Here is a 17,249-nt window from a genome sequence, read left to right as displayed (position 1 = left end):
ACCAAAGCCTGGACTTTTGTGTGTTGCATTTTAAGACTGCCTCATTGACTGTTCTGTTTCAGCTGTCCTCTTCTGCCTTTACGCTCATGGGGTTGGAGTTGGATGCTAATGCTCCCTGATTTCCAAGGAAAGGTGGAGCACCAGTTACTCCAACTTCCATCAGCTGATGCTCAGGGCTGGAGGACCAGCTCTCACGAGAGTGAGAGGCCTTTGTTACCTTCTTCATGTAGCCTCCACATGGGTGAGAGGAGCTCTTTATTATTGCGGGATGATGCATGTTCCGATTTCTGCTAGGCTTTGGATGCCCATGTGGAGGAAAGCAGAAGGGGCACATTTTACCATCTGGTGGGTGTACAAGTCAGGTTGTGAAAGAGAGGGCTCATTATCACCTCATGTAAATGAACATCCAGGTCCCACCTTGGAGTTTCCCAGAAATCACTCTAGCAACTACCTTGAGGATCCACTTTCCAGTCTGAAACAGGCCTGGCTCTACTGATCTATGCTTGGCGGGGGGTGGTTGTAAATGACCTTGAAAACATATATATTTTTAAAGATTTATTTATTTATTTATTAAAGATTTATTTACTTTTATTGCAAAGTAAGATATACAGAGAGGAGAAGAGATAGAGAGGAAGATATTCCGTTCACTGACTCTGCAAGTGGCTGCAACAGCCAGGGCTGAGCTGATCCAAAGCTAGGAGCCAGGAGCTTCTTCCGGGTCTCCCACATGGGTGCAGGGTCCCAAGGCTTTGGACCATCCTAGACTGCTCTCCAAGGCCATGGGCAGGGACTGGATGGGAAGTGGAGCAGCTGGGATTAGAACCGGCACCCATATGGGATCCTGGTGCATGCAAGGAGAGGACTTTAGACACTAGGCTACTGCACCAGGCCTGAAAAAATTTTGTAAGAAATATTTTGTTTAATTGAAAATCAGAGTTATAGAAATTGAGGGACAGAGATAGAGATCTTCCATCTGCTGGGACACTCTCCCGATGGCTGCAACAGCTAGTACTGGCCAAGCCAAAATTACGAGCTTCATCTGGTCTCCTTTAGGGATGCAGGACCCGAGACGCTTGGGCCATCTTCTGTGGCCTTTCCCAGGAGCTTAAGCAGGGAACTGGACTGGAGGTGGGGCAGCTGGGACTCCAACCAGTGCCCGTATAGATGTCAGCACCACAGGAACCACCTATGCCTGCTATGCCACAATGCCAGCCCAGGTTTAACAAACTGTCCCTGTAGTATCTAATTGCGCTCTTATGGCTGTCTTTTGAAAGATTTCTATGCTTTTAAATTATGTTTCAGCTTTTATTGTTTTGTTTGGTTTTGGTCTGCACTTACTAGTGTTTTGTGCTACCTGCTGATGTTTTTGGCTTTTAGTACTAAGTCTGTGACACAAAAGGTACAAACAAAATCTGGGAAATCATCAATGCATTGCTTCTCATGATCTATGGTCTCTGGACTGTCTTCATCCTTCTCTCCACTTTTCAGAGACTTACCTTGCTTTGATATGTAATGTCCAAAGATTTTATTCAAGCTTAATGGCATTCATGGGAAAAGACATTTCTATTTCCTGAATCAGGATAGAGCATTTTAAGTTACACTCACTGTTTTGGTAATTCCATATGTTGGTTTGCTCTGCCAGGGTCAATAAGAACAGCCAAGCTTGGTCACAGGTGAGTTCATGGTTCAGACTCAGGCAGCTTGTCCCTCATCTGTGGGCATCTCGTGCTGCAGTGTGGCCAACACTCCTTATGGGCATCCCATGCTGTAGTGTGGCCGGCAGGCGCTGCTGTGGGCATCCATGCTGCCATGTGAACAGCAGGCCCTGCTCACACTTTGACCTCTGTCCGAACCTGGGCTCTCTGCTTGCTGAGCTCCAGTGTTGCCAAATCGGCTTACTCCAGGAGGAGCTAGTTTATGATGCTGGTTGTTCTGACCATTTCCTGTTTTCTCAGGAAATGCTAAAGTTCTGATAATTACATCTGGGGCAGGGAGAGCTGGGCCAGCTTGTCTGCCTACAACAGGGACCTTTGTACCCAAAGAGAGCTGCTGCCTGGATGGGGAGCTGCACCTGCTGGGGAAAGGGACCCCAGTACTCAGGGGTCCAGAAAGGGATGCATGCTGAAGCATCACTCTGAGTCAGAGAGACATTCTTGGAGCAGGTCTCCATGACAACCCTACAAATATGTCTGTACATGAGAAAATGAGTCCTCAATTCAGCCAGAGTTGGAAACTGCCTTAGGAAGGGCACGGGTTTGAACTTTGCTCATCTCAGATCTAGATCCACAAGACTTAGGAGGGAAGTGGAGCTGGTTGGGTGGCCGAAGGAGGTTAGCAAAGTGCAGGAGGGAGTCTTGCAGAAAAATCCATCTCTGCTCTCCCTGTCCCCCTGGAGGACTTGCCCGAGGCAGTGGAACGGAACAGCTTGGGATGTTTCATCACGGAAGGAGTTGTGATTCTGATCTTGGACTGAAGTTATTCATTTATAAACGAATCCCTTTGCAGCTTGTAAGGCATGTAGAACTGAGTGCTCTCCAAGAGAGAGCAGAGAAAGCTCAGGGCCTGCTGCCTGTCCCACAGCAGAGAGGAGTGGCCTCTGCAGAATGTGTGTGAGAAGGCTGGAGGAAGTGAGAATAGCTGTGTTGTTCTGGGTGTGACCGAGTTATGCTTGGGCAGCACAGCAGATGTGGTTCAGTGGGTTGAGCCCTCCTGCCAGCCATGCCCACAGCCTGCAGCACAGTGCCTCATTCCAGTCCTGGCTCCTTTGCATCTGCTCCAGCGTTCTGCTAATGTATACTTTGGCTGGGGGTGGGGCAACAGACGATGACCCTAAATGCTTGGGTCCCTGCCTTCCACGTACAGACTCTAATAGAGTTGTGGGATGTTGGTTTCAGTGTGGCTCTGCCTTAGTTGTGGTGGGCATCATAGGGGAATGAATCTGTAGACGGAAGATCTCTCTGTCTCTTTGTCTCTCTCTCTCTCTGCCTCTTGATCATACCGAGAGAAATAAACAAAATGAACATAAAAAAAGTTTCAAAAGACAGAGAGGCTGTGATGCCAGGGATGGGAGAGCCTGGAAGGGTACAGGAGAGGCTGGCCAGCATCCCCTGGGGAGCTGTCTGTGTCTCCATTCTCCTGCTCCCTGTGATCTGATGTACACAGGCAGGCCTACTTGTCCCGGGAACGCCCGACAGGGGCGTGATCATCTTGGGTCTGCTATGACGCCTTATTGACAGGTAGAATGTCAAGGACAAGTTCAAGTGTGCTTATCCTGGCTTCAAGTGAAGTGAGTCACCGAATTCCGAGTTAGGCCAAGGGAAACTGGAATACCACGGTGCCTTCCAGCCAACCTGGTGTGCCTGGAAATCCAACCCTGTCTGAGCTACAAAAATAGCATTCAGTGGTTGGCGTGTTCAGGAGCGTGAGATGATTGAATGGAAACTTGTAGCCCTGGGCTCCAGCAAAACCTCCGCGCTGCTCTGCGGCAGAGATGTTTTGAAAAACTCTCATACATCATCTTTTTTTTTTTCCCCCAACAACTTGTGTAAGTCATTGCGTAGGATTTGTCTTGAAAGATTTAGGATGTGTCCTTCTGTGCCTGGCTTTTTCTTCAGGCATTGTCTGTCTCTTGCTTCATTTTTCCAAAAGCTGTCTACATAGAAAAACAAGTGCTTTTCCTCCTACTGTAACAGTTCAGGAAAACAACCTGATCATGGGAAGGTCAAATTTCAACCTTGCAGTCCTCACGCTTTCTTCTCCCGTTGTTGCTGCTGGTCTCCTTTTGTAACTCACTTTTTTTCCCTCCCCACACTACACTCTCGTGGAACCCTCATGACTTCTGTGTCTCTTTCATTCATTCTGCACACTTGCCATTCAGGATTTTTGTCTTGAATGGTTGGACTCTCTGAGATAGTTCCTTTCATTCTTAACTGTTCGCAAACATAGGACAAGGTCACATTGTTATAAGCTGTCAGGGAGTTTCCAGTCAACGCTGTACTTAGGAGCTAAAATGAAATTAGCTTTTCAGATGGCATGGATTAAGGTCATCTGGCTGGTGTTTAAGAGGACTGCTCTCGCCATTCACCTAGTTAGCCTGCCTCTGAGATGTCTTTCCCCGCATTTGGGAATGCTACCCTGACTCGGCACTGCTTCCCACGGGGCTGCTGATATCAGGGTGTGAACTTTGATTCTGACCCTCAGATGTGTGACTTAGAGGGGGAAAACAAACAACCACGACTTGCCTAAATCTCAATTTTGTCCAAGAGAATGATGCCCTTCAAGCCGGTTGCCATTAAGTAAAAAGCTGTACGTCTGAGTGCTGTGAAGCGTCTAGCCAGTTCCTGTCCATTAATAACACATACTATTTTAAAGGCAGTTTCTACAAGATCATTGAGTTAGATTTCTTAGAACTTAAACACATTTGGGGTGGCTAACTAAAGTCTAGAATAGTGAAATATATTCCAAGCATGGACTACCTTTGTAACAGAAATTATTCCCCACATGTGTCACACAAAGATTGAAAAAAACAGCCATGATCAGTTTAAAAAATTTAGAGATATGCTGGCAGCGCCATCTGCTGATTGAAAAACAGATAACTCTGGAATATTTTGCTAGGCAAGAAATACAATGGTTTGAGCTTTTGCATCATTTCTGGCCCTTTGTAACCCTTCTGTTAGGAAATTTAGTTTTATTGAAGAGTTTGGGGAAATACAACTTTCTTTTGAGGTATCCATCATTGTCTTCAAAGAAATGATTCCTTAGCATTGTCATCCTTAACCCCTTAGTCTACCTTGTGATTTAACTCATCAAGGAACATCTTGATTTCATCTTAGTGTTGTGAAACAGAAAGTTCACATGAGCCTAAAATTAAAAAAATATGTATTTATTTGGTAGAATAACACAGAGAGGTCTGCCATCCATTGGTTCACGCACCAAAAGGACACAATGCCAAAGTTAGATCAGGCTGAGGCTGGGAAGCCGAAACTCCGTCTGGGTCTCCTGCATGTGGGGAAGGGGCCTGAGCAGTCGGGCCTGAGTAGGAAGCTAGATTGGAAGTGGACCAGCATGGAGTTGATCTGATATTCATGGGGGATGTTGACTTCACAAGCTGGCCTTGAACCTGAATTTTGAATCTCTTTCCTGACTCCGTGAGGTTACCTCAGGCACAAATTCATCAGGACAGAAACACTGGTTAACATTTGCTGCATTTGTAAAATGCATTGTAAGTGTTTGATCCATGAGAAAAGCACTGTAGGTCTAAGAGGCCAAGAGACAGGGATGTGTGTGCCTGTTCTGAACCATGCTCACACAGGAATGAATCCCAAATCAGTTGGAGCCAGGACAGGCTTTGGGGTATTTGCCAACATAACTGTGAGTTGAAACAGTTATACCATCGCTTGTAATGCATCTCTCCTAGTCTTTTAAAAATTTTATTTTATTTTTATGTGGAAGACAGAGTTGCAGAGAGGAGAGAGGGAGAAAGCTTCCATCCACTGATTCACTCCCTAAATGGCTGCACCAGCTGGAGTTGGGCCATTCTGAAGCCAGGAGCTAGTAGCTTCTTCCAGATCTCTCACATGGGTGCAGGGTCACATGGACCTCAGTCATCCTCAGCTGATTTCCCAGGCAACTAACAGGGAGCTGGATGGGAAGTGGAGCAGTTAGGACTTGAACCAGAGTCCATATGGGATGCCATTGCTGTAGGAAGACGCTCAGCCTAATGCACCAAGGTGCTGGCATTTATAATCTTTTGATTGTAAAAGTCATTTAGCATTTATAATTTTAACAATTAAAATGACAATCATTAGATTTTAGTACATTTACCATATTGGGTAAGTTTCTATACTGATTAAGTGGTTGCTGTCCATCCTTGCCTCCCCACCCCCGCCCCCGCCCCATCTCCCCAGTCCCAGGCAGCCACTCATTGGCTTTTTGTCTTGGTGGGTTTGTTTGTCATGGATGTTTCATGAAGACAGTTGTTAGTGGTCCTTTGTGACTCCCACCATATGATGTGTTGTTGTGGGATCCATTCATGTTGCAGCAGGTGCATACACTAATGCCTTTTTGGATTAGCCAGTCTCTCATCACTACATCAAAATTTCCAGTGTGCTCAAGGAAGGTTTATTCAGCTTGATGTTCTAGAGGCTGAATGTCCAGACAGCAATGATGCAGGCACTGGTGAGGCCCTGAGGTGGATGGTGGCACAGAGGCGAAGGGTAGGGCCCATGGGGAGCCAAGAAGCAGAGGGAGAGAGTGAGTGGGGCCAAACTCAGCCTTCTGTAGAAGCCCACTCATAGAAACTTCCTTCTGCGGCACTTCTATAATGACCCAGCGACCTCCTGCTATAGGTTCTGCTGCTTCCTAGGACACCAACCTAGGGATCATACCTCTAAAACATGGGCCATTGATGAGTAGTCAGCATCCAGTATCATTTTTTTTTTTTAAAAAACAAGATTTATTGAAATGGCAGATTTACAGAGAGAGAGACCGAGAAAAAGATCTCTGTCCACTGGTTTACTCCCCAAGTGGTTGCAATGGCTGCAACCGAGCAATCCAAAGACAAGAGCCAGGAGCTTCTTCTGGGTCTTCCACGTAGGTGCAGGGTCCCAAAGTCTTGGGTCATCCTCTATTGCTTTCGCAGGCCACAAGCAGGGAGCTGGATGAGAAGTGGAACAGCTGGGACATGGACTGGTGCCCATAGGGATGCTGGTACATGCAAGGTGAGGATTTAGCTGCTATACCATTGCTCTGAGTCCATGCAGTCAGCACTCAAGCCAATTTGCTCCTCACAAAAAATAATTTCATGTATAGTGAAATTGTTTGTGCTCTCCTGCATTCCTTCACTTTTTTGTTGTTGCCAAGCTTTGTGGCCACTTGTTAATTGTTCCACTGTGGACATTTGAAGGCCAATATAGATTTGAATACTTGGCATATAATTCTTTTGGGCATGTACCTGGGGTAGAATTCCTAGGTTTTATGCTAATTCCATTGTTAACAGGTGAATCATCAAACTGTGTGTGTGTGTGTGTGTGTGTGCATGTATGTGGTAGCTGCACCATTTCCCATTCCAAGCAGTAATGTATGGAGATGAGTCCAACTTACCTCATTTACACCAGTGCTTTCTATGATATTGAACATCTTTGTGTCTTGGCCAAAAGACCTCTTGGCCATTGGGATATGTCTTTACAGGAAAACCCATTAAACAATTAAAAAAATAGGATGTAAAGGATGAGATGAGGGCTGACAGACCGGGCCTTTTAAGGTTGCAAAGAACAGAGCCTACTAGATCCTTGCATGTGCAGAGTGGTTATTGCAAAGCTACGTGCAGAAATGCAGAACCAAGAATGCAAATCCTGCAGCCACACAGTCGGCTCATGAGGAACGGAGCTGCAGGCTGCTCAGGTTGAGCCACTCTGCAGTTCCCTGAGGTCCCTGGGAGGGCAGCCCAGCCCCCAGGAGCTGCTGCTGCTGCTCTCTCCTCTCCTGACTCCGTCCTCAACGTCTCCCAGCGCTCTTCTTGTTCTCGTCGTTCTTTTTTGCACATGTCTCAGTGTGTTGTACGCTGCTTCCTTGGGAGGGACAGAACTCCTTAACTCAGTCACTGTCCACAGTGGAGGGCCTCATGGGCAGGCCCCTTGCACCTGACATCCTTTAGGGATTTTGTGCCTCCCGACTGAATGGCCATGATGATCCAATGCAGCCAAGACAATGGGCAGCTTCTTTGGGAGGATCTGATAGAGATCTAGGCTCAGAGTGGCCAAAGGTGAGGCTGGAGTGGAGAGTGTTTCACAGGCTATTATTTATTGTGACGTTTCAAACTTTTCATGAATTAACAGGTAGGTAAGTCTGTTTCAGCTTCCTCATTCGTGTTGTATGCAGCTCTATAAACTTAGCAGCCAGAAACAAGAACACAAAGTTGTCCTACAGGTCTGGCAGGGTTAATGAGTCCAGCAGGGTTCAGATTAAGTTAAGATATTGGAAGATTCACTTCCTCCCAAAGGCTTTAGGACAGAATTAAGGTCTGGCTCCTGCAGTTTCCAGAGGCCTCCATGGGTCTTGATCATGACTGTATTGCTCACATCTTCGCTTCCGTTCTGACATGCCTTGTCTCTGCCTCTCTTCCTTGCGTTTTGATGAGGATCCTTGTGCTGACACCAGCTCCAGCTGGATATGCGGAACAGTCTATCACATCGTCTTTAACACTATTCCATCTGCAAAGTCCTGATTTTTGGCCCTGTGAGCAAACAGTGGGTTTGCGCACCAGGATGTGGGCCTCTTTGGGGAGAGTTAATATGTGGTCTACCACATGGGCCATGGTCAGCAGACACCAGATAACATCCACCAAGGGGTGGTTCTGATCTTTCAAGCATGAGGTAGGCCAATTGTGAAAACTGAGTGTCAGTTTCTGGCATTTCTCTGATCATTTTCTTATCCAGACTATATTTTTGCAAACCGTGGCACCGCCTGAATGTTAACATTTTGGAAAGGAGCCATGAAAAGTTGAATGCAGAACAAGAATTGCTTGGTAAAATTAATGAAGTGGATTACTCATCGGAATTAAACAGTTCCAAAAGCAATTAGGTCACCTCAGGGGTTCTTTCAGCTTGTGGATTCATTAATACTTAACAAAGCATGCTGCAGGACACACAGTGACTTCCTGGAGACCAGTGGGCAGGTGGAAGAGTTTCCTCACATCTCTCTAAGAGCTATGTGATCCTGGGTCTCAGACGTGACCTTTACACTGGTGGGGTTCATTTCCCAAGCAGTCATTCTCACATGATTCGATATTTTACCAAACAGGACAAGTCCTTCGAGCCACCGAGAGTTGAAGTCAAATGCAACAACGGTCTCCAGGTGCCAACCTGTCTTAGAAAAGCAGTGTTATTTGCACAACAGAGGACAAAACCCCTCTTTTTTTCTGTTTGTTTAAAATATTTGTTCAGGGTGTAGGCAGGAAGTGCTGTAAGTTCAAGGTATATCTTTTGCAAAGGGCATTTTTTTCCTGTTTATACACCATCTACCCCCACTGTCATGAACAACAGGATTTCTAGAGCAATGTGAGGGGCCTTGATCAATTCTTTTCCTTCTCATCTGCATCTTTCATTTCCACCTGCCCTACATTAAACTCACACCTGCCAATATTTGCAGTGTGCCTTGTTGTGAAATCAAATCCTCTTCCACTTTCCTCCGCTGTTTCTCCAAGCAGCACAACCCACTCTGAGATTTTCTCAACCCGTCGCTCCCTCTGCCCAAGGCCCAGGGCTGTGCATGGCAGATGCCAAAGCTAAGCTCACATTTGCATTTTCATTGAGTTTTATCCTCACTCCTCTCTCCTTTGAGATCTCATCTGAGGTCTCGGATGTTTACTAGAGGACAGGTTCACAGTGATAACTTCCCTTTTTTCTCTCTAGAATAAATGTGGCGGGTGGGACACAGTGGGAGCCCCACTGTCGCTTTCCCGTTCTGTGAGATTTTGTAAGATGTGATGGTGGTGCAATGACAGTCGCCAGCATTTCTACTGGAAACAGGTTTACCCAAGGACTAGTTCCCAGTCTATACAAGCTTCACTGTTGCCAGTTGGAGGTATTATTATAGGATCCCAAAATCTGGATCTGCTTGTGTGATTCATAGAAAGCCAATCACCGATCTCGGGTTGGTGGAGGAAAGTGGGTGTCAATTGCAAAACACTGAATGGAAAGCTGAGGCAGCTCCTGCTTCATTCCTGGGCTCCTCCACAACTTAGGGATGTGGGGTCGCGTAGACTGAAATTGAGACTGAGAGATGTGTGGTTAGCTCAAATCCAACCAAGTTCTTGGTTGGTCAGCAGCATTTTGATCGGTCACTGTTGCCACGCTTTTCAGAGAATTTATGGTGTGCAGGTGGACTTCATTGGTGGTGAGGTGGGGGCGGGGAGCGGCAGGGAGATGTTACATGGAAGCAAAGTTACCTTCTGCTCAAGACCTGGAATTTCCCTGCCTGGGCTTGGAATTCCCCAAAACAAACTTTTCTGGACAATATTGGCCAACATTTATCTATTGGGAAAGTGAATGATTTATCAACGCTGATGGTTAGAACCTTGTAGGGCCAGCTGGATTACTCCCTTAAGTCAGTGAATTCTTTTTTGGTAAAGGACAGGAAAGGACACTCTAGGCTAAGGGAGATGGATGACATGCTGGCTCCCGTGCTTATGTTATAAGGGCTCTGTCTCAGTTTGGAATTTCATTTCCGTTCTGAAGTGTCCAGATATTTGGCATCATCCTTGGACATGAGAGGACTGATTCAGACCCCGGAAAGATGACTGTGCAAAGGCAACAAGGCAGGTTAAGGGAATGTCTGTGGAGTCAGAACAGCAGTGTCTGAGTGTGCTAATCCCTTCTCTAGGCTTGGGCTAGGTCATGTGGGTGTGACAATACTTACCCCGGGGTGTTGGGCGTGGCTTGATTGAGAAGATGCAAGGTGTATGTTTGGCATACGTGGGTCAGTTGGCAGTGTGAGCTGGAAGCAGGTTCTCTGGCCCCGCATTCCTGCCAGGGCTATGCAGTCACAGGCTTTAACAGCTGACCTCATGCATGGGGTTCTTTCCACCACGTGGGGGCTGTCTGTGACTGCCAATCATTGCACTGTGCCTTGTACAAAAGTGTGGGTTGAATTTTCAGATTGGACTCTTTACCAGGTGGCAGAATCATCTCTGGAGTTCCCACATATCTTAAGTCTTTTATTTTGATTGTTATTTTTTAGCTTAATACAAAGTCTTCTGGCAAATGACCTTTCTCTAGACTACATATTTTTCTTAGAGTGGTATTTGTGAATTCTAAGATGTGCAACTACAGGAATCTAAATCCACCGATGCTTCCATAAGTTTCTACAGCTCTATCTTCATTGCCGTCCAGCTCAGTCTCTGAAAGCCATTTCTTCTTTGAAGCGTGATACCTCTGCACAGTGAACCTCTGTGTTTCTGGCTCCTTCTGATGTCTGTACAGAAACAAAAGCCATAATGGAAAGCTAGCATTGTTTGGGCCCATTGTTCCTTTCTGGAAAGTTTTCATGTAATTATGTTTTCCTGTGTCTTCAGACTCTCTGAACCCCTTCCACTTTGATTAGGGGGATGACAGAGGAGAGTGGAAAGGGAACTTGGTTTGGGACTTGGAGATTGGCTCTGATGGCTCGCTCCACTTGGCCAGGCCTTGGGAAAATCACTTTCCCCTCTGCTGCCAGTTTCCTTCCTGGTTACTTAGGAATGGTGTGGGCCTTGTGTATCCTGCAGCATTCCTGGGAAAAACAGAGGAAAGGAGATAGTGTTTTGGAAACTCTCAAATCAAGGCAAATTGTTAGAGAGAGGCAAACCTGGCCTTTGTTCTCTGAGACAATAGTCATGCTACCTTACACTCAGTGGGTGATGTGTCGCTCTCTATTAATGTTTTTGTCAAATTCATAGGAAGAGAACAAAAGGGCTTAGAAACATTCTCTAAATACAAAGCAGCAATGGGAAGGTGGCATTGGGAGACTCTGCTGATTCCTTGTTGACTCAGGCAAATTGGGCACCTGTCAGGTGTCCAGCTCCTTACCTGGGCCTAATGGCAGTTTGAATTAAGGTCTATTTATATATTTCTCTTTATGGGTCCGGGGTTGTGGCATAAGGAGGTAAGTTGTTACCTGCAATGCTAGCATCCCGTATGGGTCCGGGTTGGAATCCTGGCTGCTCTACCTCCATTCAGCTCCTCCTACTGGCCTGGGAAAGTGGCAGAGGAAGTCTCAGGTGTTCCAACCTCTGCACCCACCTGGGAGGCCTGGATAGGCTCCCTGGATTTCACCTGGATCACCCTTAGCTGTTGTGATCATTTGGGAAGTGAGGCAGTGGATAGAAGATTTCTTTCTCTATCCATTTTTCCCCCTCTCTCTTTCTTTAATTCCGTGTTTCAAATAAAAGAAAATGTTTTCCTTTATGGATATACATTCCTTAACAGTAGCCATTCTTCAGACTCTTAAACAATACCTTACATTATGACCTACATTCTTTTATGTTAATGGCATTTGTTTTTAACTGAGTTACAGAATCTTTTGGAAAGTTTTTTATCTTTAAGTTTTTAAAGATAGATTTGGCAGGCAAAGGAGGAAAGGGATGAAAGAGAGGGAGGTAGGGAGGGAGAGAGAAGTGAGAGAAAGTAAGTGAGCGAGCGAGAGAGAGAGCTTTATCCACTGGCTTACTCTCGCATTGGCACAACAACCAGGGCTTGTCCAGGCTGAGGGAAGGACCCCGGAACTCCGTCCCGGCCTCCCACATGGGTACAGGGGTCCAAACACTTGGGCTACCCTCTGCTGCTTCTCCAGAAGTGTTAATAAGAAGCTGGATCCAAACAGGAGCAGCCAGAACGTCAACTAGTGCTCATATGGGACGCCGTCACAACAAGTAGTGGTTTAACCCACTTTACCACAGTGCTATCCCCTTTAAAATCTTAATCCCTTGTTAAAAAGACACTATTCTGGGCCTGGCAGCGTGGCCTAGCGGCTAAAGTCCTCGCCTTGAACGCCCAGGAATCCCATATGGGCGCCGGTTCTAATCCCGGTTGCTCCACTTTCCATCCAGCTCCCTGCTTGTGGCCTGGGAAAGCAGGAGAGGACGGCCCAAAGCTTTGGGACCCTGCACCCACGTGGGAGATCCAGAAGAGGTTCCTGGTTCCCGGCTTCGGATCGGTGCGCACTGGCCCGTTGAGGCTCACTTGGGGAGTGAAACATCGGATGGAAGATCTTCCTCTCTGTCTCTCCTCCTCTCTGTATACCCGGCTTTCCAATAATAATAAATCTTTTTTTAAAAAAAGAGACACTATTCTTTAACTCCAAAATAAGTAAAAATTGCTAAGATGTTGAAGGAATCCTGAGCAGTTAAAATTTGCTCCAATGTTGCTTGTCAATATGGAAAAGGTTGTGGCTGGAAGTTGGGGTTTGGTAGTTCTGTTTACTTCAAGGAGACCCCCTGCCCCCTTGGAGCCCCTGCTTCCTCCCCTAGTGCGCAGCTGGTTTGGGGAACAGAAGGAGGAGGGGAGGGGGCGAGCCTTGCCCCTGCAGCTTCATCCTCTCAAGGACTGGTGTAGCATTTACTGCTGCTCTGCCAAGCCTGCTATTTTGAGAGTTTTTAAAAGGATCCGTCAGGCAAGTTTGCCTTGTGTCAAACAAATCTTCAAATCTTGCGTTTGCGCTTCTGAGGTGAGACATGTTCTCCCGTGGTGAATTTGAGAACAGCATCTTGTCCGGCTACTCCCCGTTGTTCCCAAGTTCAAGTTGCTCAGGCAGGCTGCGTGGTTTCTGGAGCAGGCAGGAGGTCGGTGCTGCTGTTGTGGAAAGTGGCTCCGCCTGCATGAGTCCTACAGAGGCTATACACTCGGTGGCTCGGGCTTAGCTTCTAGAGGTCGCTGTCTTCCTCAGTAGCAGGTATGTGGGAGAGCCACAAGGCCCCCCTTCAGTGGGTTCTGTGCAGGGAAGCCTGACTGGGATTTTGGGTTGTTTTTAATGTACAAGCCATCACTGGAACGTGTAGGACCTCCACAGGCCGCTTGGTGGTGCTCACGCCCGGGTCCCGCTCCTCGGAAGGCCACTGTTCTCCCCAGCTGGGGCATTTTAGTTCTGCTTTGCTGAACGGAAAGTGGCTCCCTTCCAACTTTGATCCCAAATTCAAAACCGCAGTGTTCAACAGAGCATCCAGGCTTGCTGCAAAAGCTCACGGAAGTGAGGGTTTGTACCTACGGTTCAGAACGGGCTCCCGTAGGCGAATTACACGTTTAACGTGTGTCCCAAAGGCTGTGTAACTGTCAAGTCCAGGCAAGACGCCACAGTGTAAACGCACACCCCCGCCCCCATTCCCCCACTCCTCTCCCGACAGTGAGATACGTGATTCCAGGATTCCTCACTCAGTACGACCTGGGAGTGCAAGGATACGGGGGTTCCTTAAGACCTAGGCAGAAGACCCTTTTTGCATGAAGTCTACTCAGCAAAGCACAGTGAGCACAGGCGGGGATGTTGCTCTAATTACTTTACCAGTAAGTAAGCACTGCCATCAAAATTCAGATGCGAGGGAGCTTCAAGAAGCTCATGGGAAAATTGAATCAAAAGGCATCTCTCCTCTCCTTCTCCATGGCTGCTTTCCTCTCTCCCTCCTCCCTTCCTTCCTTCCTGTTCTTTGTTTTACATGTTTATTTGAAAGACAGGAAAGACAGAGACACATCTTTCATCAGTTCATTCACTCCCCCAATCAGACACAACAGCAGTGGCCACCCACCACTGCATTGCCATGCGTATCAGCAGTGAGTTGGATTGGAAGCAGAGCCGCCAAGACTTGAACCTGCACTTTCATATGGAATGCCAGCTTGGCAAGTGGTGGTTTAAGCAACTGCACACAATTCTGACCCTAGCTTATTTTTTCTTATGTCTTTATATTGTATAGGGAGAAAGCAAGTGTGAACCACACACACAGAAAAATGCTCCAATCACATATTTCTTATCAAATGTTCATGAAAGTTTAGTTTCATCACCATTTTCTAAACGGAAAACCAGGTAAAACCCTGAAGAAGTGGTTCTCGGATGGCTTACAAGAAACCCAAGCTTCCGCTCTGGCTAACCTCACTGTGACCTCCCCTCTCACTGCATTTTCCTTCATTCCTGGGGCTGCGGTACCATTGCCTTTCCTCCAGTTAATGTGATTTGGAAGTATAATCTTTTAAAGACTTTTAAATTTTTATTGGAAAGTCAGATTTATAGAGAGAAGAGGAGACAGAGAAAAGGATCTTCCATCTGCTCTGGTGAATTGTGAGGGTCTAGTTCAAAATCCCTTCTGCAGCTTCGGTCTCCACGGAGCGGTTTGCTTCCTTGGTTCTCCCTGCCGCACACAGGCATTCCTGCGTGGGGGTTCCTTCTTGCCCAGTTGTTCTCGCTCTGCTCTGGACCCTTCGGTTGTGGCCCTCACTGGGCACTGTCTTCTCCTTTCCCTGCTGGAAGTGTCCTTTTCCCGAGGCTCCCACCACCCTGACAGGAGTCACATCACAGGAAGGAGCCATTACGGGGACATGGGTGCCCAGTTCTGCCACTCAACTCCACACAACGGACAGAGGCAAAATTGATGGTTTCACGAAGTGGATGCACAAAGATAAAGAAATGTCTGTGGAGATTATTCTTTAAAACATCGTCTTTATGATGAGCTCTCGATTTTAATGCTTTTTATATTTTTAAGAGGTGGATGCATATTTATTTATTTATATGTTATTTGAAAAGCAGAGTTACAGAGAGAGGTAAAGGAGAAGGAGGATGAAAGAGAGAGAGAGAGAGAATCTTTTTTTTTTTTCTTAAGATTTTATTATTATTGGAAAGCCGGATATACAGAGAGGAGGAGAGACAGAGCGGAAGATCTTCCATCCGATGTTTCACTCCCCAAGTGAGCCGCAACGGGCCGGTACGCGCCAATCCGATGCCGGGACCAGGAACCTGTTCCGGGTCTCCCACGCGGGTGCAGTGTCCCAAAGCTTTGGGCTGTCCTCTCCTGCTTTCCCAGGCCACAAGCAGGGAGCTGGATGGGAAGTGGAGCTGCCGGGATTAGAACCGGCGCCGATATGGGATCCCGGGGCGTTCAAGGCGAGGACTTCAGCCGCTAGTCCCGAGAGAGAGAGAATCTTCTATCTCCTATTTCACTCGCCAAATGGCTGCAAAGGCTGAAACTGGAGCAGGCCAAAGCCAGAAACCTAGAGTTATTTCATGTCTCCCAGGCGGGTACAGGAACCCAAGCACCTGGGCCATCTCCTGCTGCTTTCCCAGGAGCATCAATAGGGAGTGGATCAGAAGCGGAGCAGCCAGGACTTGAACTGATGACTTATGGAGATGCTGTCATAACACTGGCGCCTATTTTCCCTATTTTATTTTTGTTGGGAAATCAGATACAGAGAGAGTAGGAGATACAGAGAGGAAGATCTTCCATGTGATAATTCACTCCCTAAGCTGCCGCAATGGCTTCAGCTGTGCGATCTGAAGCCAGGATCCGGGAGCTTCTTTCAGATCTTCCACGCAGGTGCAGGGTCCCAAAGCTTTGGGCTGTCCTTGACTGTTTTCTCAGGCCACAAGCAGGGAGCTGGATGGGAAGTGGGGCTGCTGGGATTAGAACTGACACCCATTTGGAATCCTGGCATGTGCAAGGCAAGGATTTTGGCCGCTAGCCTACCACACTGGGCCCTGTTTCCTGGTTTTTTTTTTTTTTTTTTTAAGTTACTTTTGTTTAATAGAAAAGAAGAGCGGGAAACAGATTGATTTTGTCTGCTTGCTCAATTCTCCAATGCCCCTAGCAGCAGCTGCGCTGGGATGGGCTAGGCTAAGGCTGGAGCCAGGAGCTCAACCCAGATCACTGCCAAGTGAGTGGCAGGGACAGAATGACTTCAGTCTTCAAGGTTGCCTTCCAGGGTGTGCGTTGGCAGAAAGCTGGAGTCAGGAGCTCAAGGCCAGACGTGAATGCCAGTACCTGGACATGGGGAGACAGCATCTTCACCAATAGGCTGCATGCCCCATCCCTCCCATAGGCATTTTGCCCTTGACAGCTTGACTGGAGGTTCTAGCATGAAAGCACAGCTCTTCACACACCCTTGACCAAAGACCGGTCCTCCTTTAGCAGGCATGATTGTTCTTTTTCACCTGAGTACACAGCTTCGGGAGGAAGGGGACACCTGCCCAGCCAGCCAGATCAGCTGGTCACCAACCCTGGTGATCACTGGAGTGACAGATGTCACAGCCTGGCCGCCCCCACGTCCCCACAAACTTTTTGAAGTACTCTCTTATTAGCTGAGAAATGGGAACTGAGAACGAATTCATTCTGCCCAGACTCGTCTCAGGAGCAATATGCTTGTGTTTTTCAAAGAACTCAGGGTGGGTCAGTTTCTGTGTAAGCAAAACTGAAAATAGAACAAAGAGGTCTGTCTCCTACCTTATAGTAGCATCAAAAGAAAGACATCTGCCAAGGAAATTCTCCTTGGATGACAGTGTTGATTGTCAAGTTGCATCGATTGATTTACTGTGAAGAACTAAAACGCATGGTGGCAAGATCCAGGAGCCCCGAGTGCTCGGCACTGGAAGCCGGGGGCGTGCATGTTCAATCTTTCCCACCATGGGCCCTTGACCTCCAGCATTGTTGAAACTTGAGCTGAATGTCCCAGCTCTTCACCCAGCACTCAGTATTTTTACTTTGCTCCTGACAGCACGGAAAGCAACAACAACAGAGACTGCCC

Source organism: Ochotona princeps, chromosome 20 (genome assembly GCF_030435755.1).
Source record: "Ochotona princeps isolate mOchPri1 chromosome 20, mOchPri1.hap1, whole genome shotgun sequence".
Lineage (NCBI taxonomy): Eukaryota > Metazoa > Chordata > Mammalia > Lagomorpha > Ochotonidae > Ochotona > Ochotona princeps.
The sequence above is the reverse complement of the archived record's forward strand: the minus strand, read 5'-3'. Positions refer to the sequence as shown.